This window comes from Macaca thibetana, chromosome 1 (genome assembly GCF_024542745.1).
Source record: "Macaca thibetana thibetana isolate TM-01 chromosome 1, ASM2454274v1, whole genome shotgun sequence".
Taxonomy (NCBI): Eukaryota; Metazoa; Chordata; class Mammalia; order Primates; family Cercopithecidae; genus Macaca; species Macaca thibetana.
The window spans coordinates 130,342,072-130,346,528 of NC_065578.1; positions in this window are offsets into that span (position 1 = coordinate 130,342,072).

Consider the following 4,457-nt stretch of genomic DNA (forward strand, 5'->3'; position numbering starts at 1 on the left):
GCAATTATAAATTTATAACCACTCAATATCAGAGCACCTAAATATATAAAGCAAATTGAATTGATATTAAGGGAGAGATCAACTGCAATATAATAATAGTAAAATTATTGAATGTTCCACTTTTGACAATGAATAGATTGTCAAAATCAATAAATCCCATAGGCTTTCTTTATTCCTTTCCATTATTTTTTCTCCTCTGATTGGATATTTCAAATAACCTGTATTTGAATTCACACATTTTTTCTTCAGATTCTCAATTCTGCTGTTGACACCTCTATATGCTTCAGACACAAAATCAGCAAAGAAATATCACACTTGACCTACACTTTAGAGCAAATTGACCTAACTAACATCTATAGAACATTCCATTGAACAGTAGCAGAATAGGTATTCTTCTCAAGTATACATGAAATATTCTTCAAGATAGATCACATGTTAGGACACAAAACAATTATTAATAAATTTAAGAAGATTGAAATCATATTGCTGATTTCAACCACAATGTTCCAACCACAACGTTATGAAACTAAAAATCAAAAACAGGAGGAATGTTGGAAAATTTACAAATATATGAAAATTAAACAACACATGAACAATCAATGGTTTGAAGAATAAATCAAATAGAAAATTAACAAAATCTCAAGACAAACAAAAATGAAGATATGTTCTAAAACTTATGATATGCAGCAAAAGCAGTTTTAAAAGGAAAATTTGTAGCAATAAATGCCTACATTAAAAAATATAAGAAATACCTCAAATAAAAAACCTAACATGATACCTCAAGAAACTCGACAAAGAAGAACCAATTAAGCCTGAAAATCAGTAGAAGGAGGAAAATAACAAAGATTAGAGTAAAAATAAATAAAATAGAGACTAGAAAAAAATTATTGAAAAGATCAATGAAACTAATGGTTGCTTTTTGAAAAGATAAAACTGACAAAGTTTTAACTAGACAAGCATAAAAATAGACAAAACTGAAATAAATAAAAATTACAAATGAAAGAGAAGACATAACTGATACCACAGAAATAAAAAAGATTATAAGAGACTACTATAAACAATTATATTCCAACAAATTGGATAACCTTAAAGAAACAGATTAATTCTTAGGAACATACAATCTACTGAGATTGAACATGAAATAATAGAAAACCTGAATGGGCCAAAAATGAGTAAGAAAATTGAATCAGCAATTTAAAGAATCTCCCATCAAAGAAAAGCGCAGGACCTGTTACCTTCAGGGCTGAATTCTACCAACAATTTTTAAAAAGAACTAACACCAATCCTTCTCAAACTATTGCAAAACATTTGAAGACAGAATACTTCTACAGTCATTTTACAAGGTGAGCATTACTCTAATACCCAAACAAGACAAGGACACTACAAGAAAAGGAACTACAGGCCAAAATCCCTGATGAACATAGGTGCAGAAATCCTCAACAAAATTCTAGCAAACCAAATTCAACTGCACATTCAAAGAATCATTCACCGTAATATCAAGTGGAATTTATCCCTGGCATGCAAGGATGATTCAACATAAGCAAATCAATAAATTGATACATCACATTAACAAAATGAAGTACAAAAACTATATAATCATCTCAATAAATGCAAATGCAAATACATGCATAAAAAGCATTGTAAAACATTTAGCATCCTTTTATAATAAAAACTCTCAACACATTAGGATAGAAGGAATGTACCTCAACATGATATAGGCCATATATCACAGCCCACAGCTAACATCATACTCAACGGTGAAAACTTAAAGCTCTTTTTCTAAGCTCAGGAACAAGGCAAGGATGTCCACTATCACCACTTCTTTTCAACATAGTTCTGGAAGTTCAAACCAGAGCAAGAAAGCAAGAAAAAAATCCCAAAGGCATCAAAATGGAAAAGGAAGAAGTACAGTTGTCTCTGCTTGAAGATGACATGATCTTACACACAGGGAACCATAAAGACTCCACCAAAAAACCGCTATACAGTAGTATAAAAGATATAACTTTAACATACAAAATCAGTAGCATTTCTATACACTAACAACAAACTATCTGAAAAAGGAAATCAAGAAGACAATCCCATATAAAATGGAATAACATACTTAGGAATAAATTTAACCAGGTAAATGAAAAGTCTCTATACCAAAAACTATAAAATGTTGGTGAAAGACATTGAAGAAGATACAAATAAATGGATTGAAAGAATTAGTACTGTTAAAATGTCCATACTACCCAAAGAGATTACAGATTTAATGTAATCCCTATTAAATTTTGAATAAAATTTTTAACAAACAGAAAAAAATCCTAAAATTTGTATGGAACCACAAAAGGCCCCAATACAAAAAACAATTTAGCAAACTAATTCTGCTAAAATTTAATGCCATTTAATTTGACATGGTGAAATTTATTCTTGAGCAGAAAGAACAAAGCTAGAGGTATTGCATTACCTGATTTCAAAATGTACTCAAAGCTTAATAATCAAACAAGCATGGCAATGGCATAAACGCAGAAATATAGACCAATAGAACTGAGTAGAAAGCCCATAAATAATTTCACAAATTTATGCTCAATTGATCTTTGGCAAAGTACACACAAGAACAGGAACAAGAACACACAATGGGGAAAGGACAGTGTTTTCAATAAATGGTGTTGGGAAAACTGGGTATCTACATGCTGAATAATAAAATTGGATGCTTATCCTACACTGTACACAAAAATCAACTTAAAGACTTAAATGTTAAAACTTGAAACTGTAAAATACTGGAGAAAACATAAGGAAAAACTTCTTGACTTCAATCTTGACAAAGATTTTTTTGGATCTGTTCCCAAAATTATCGGCAAAACCAAAAAACAAAAAACAAAAAAAACCAAAGACAGTATTTGTGAACCATATATCTGACAAGAGTTAGTATGCCAAATATATAAGAACCTCATGTAAACAACAAGGAAACAAATAATTCAGTTAAAAAGTTGGCAAAGAACCTGAATAGATATTACTCAAAAGAAGACACACAAATGGCCAGCAGGTATATAAAACAGGTATATATTAAACATTACTAATCATCAGAGAAGTGCAAATTAAAACCACAGTGGAATAGCACCTCATACCTGTTAGAATGTCTACTATCAAATAGACAAAAGATTACAAGTGTTGCCAAGGTTGTAGAGAAAAGGGAATTGTCTGTGGGAATGTAAATTAAAACATTCATTATAGAAAACAGCATAATAATAGAGTTACCATATGACCCAGCAATCTCACTACTGGGTTTACATACAAAGGAAATGAAATCAGTATGTCAAAAAGATATCTGCACTCCCATGTTCACTGCAGCATTACAATAACCAAGATATGGAATCAACTTCCCTGTCCATCAACGAAAGAATGGATTTTTAAAATGTGGTATGTATACACAATGTAATACTATTCAGCCTTCAAAAAGAAGGAACTTATATCATTTATGACAATGTAGATGAATCTGAAGAGCACTATGTTGAGTGAAGTAAGTCAGGCATGGAAAGACAAATACCACATGATCTCACTTACCTGTGGTATCTAAATAACTCCAATTCATAGAACCAAAGAGTACAATGGTGGTTGCCAGGGATTGCGGGGCAATGGGGAGTTATTGGACAAAGGATGTAACATTTCAGTTAGAAAGTTTTGGAGATCTATTATACAGCATGGTGTTATAGTTAATAGTAATGTATTCTATATTTGAAGACTGCTAAAAGATTACCTTGTAAATGTTCCCACTATAAAAAATGGTAAGTATGCAAAGTGATGTATATGTTAATTAGCCAAATCTAATCATTTCGCAATGTATACATATATCAAAACATCACATTGTGTACCATAAATATATACAATGTTTATTTGCCAATAATACCATAATAGCCTTCACACACACGCAAAAAATAAAGGAACCCAGGCCACATGGAATCCCCACATTGTACAGGACACTTCTCAATGTAAAATCACAAAATCTACCAAACTACCATAAACAAGGTTTAAATACATGCGAGGAAGAAAGATTGGTAGAGGCTAGAGTTCAAGACCAGTCTGAGCAACATAGTAAGACCCCATCTCTAGAAAAAGAAAATTAAAACTTAGCTGGGCATGGCGGTGCACCACTAGTTCCAGCTACTTGGGGGGTTGAGGTGGGAGGATTGCTTGAGTCCAGGAGTTTGAGGTTGCAGCAAAACTATGATCATGCCACTGTGCTACAGCCTGGGTGATAGAGTGAGATTCTGTCTCTAAAAATATTATAATAAATATAAATACATTAAATAAATAAATATAAATAAAATAAGTGATTAACTCAGGATTAAATGTCTAAAACTTCAAGTAGTAGATTTATCTGAGAATTACAGTGTATTTAAACTTTAAGCTTGTTAAAAATCATAAAATCAAGTGTTAAGCCAATAATAGTAAAACACAACAAATAACAAAAAACTCTG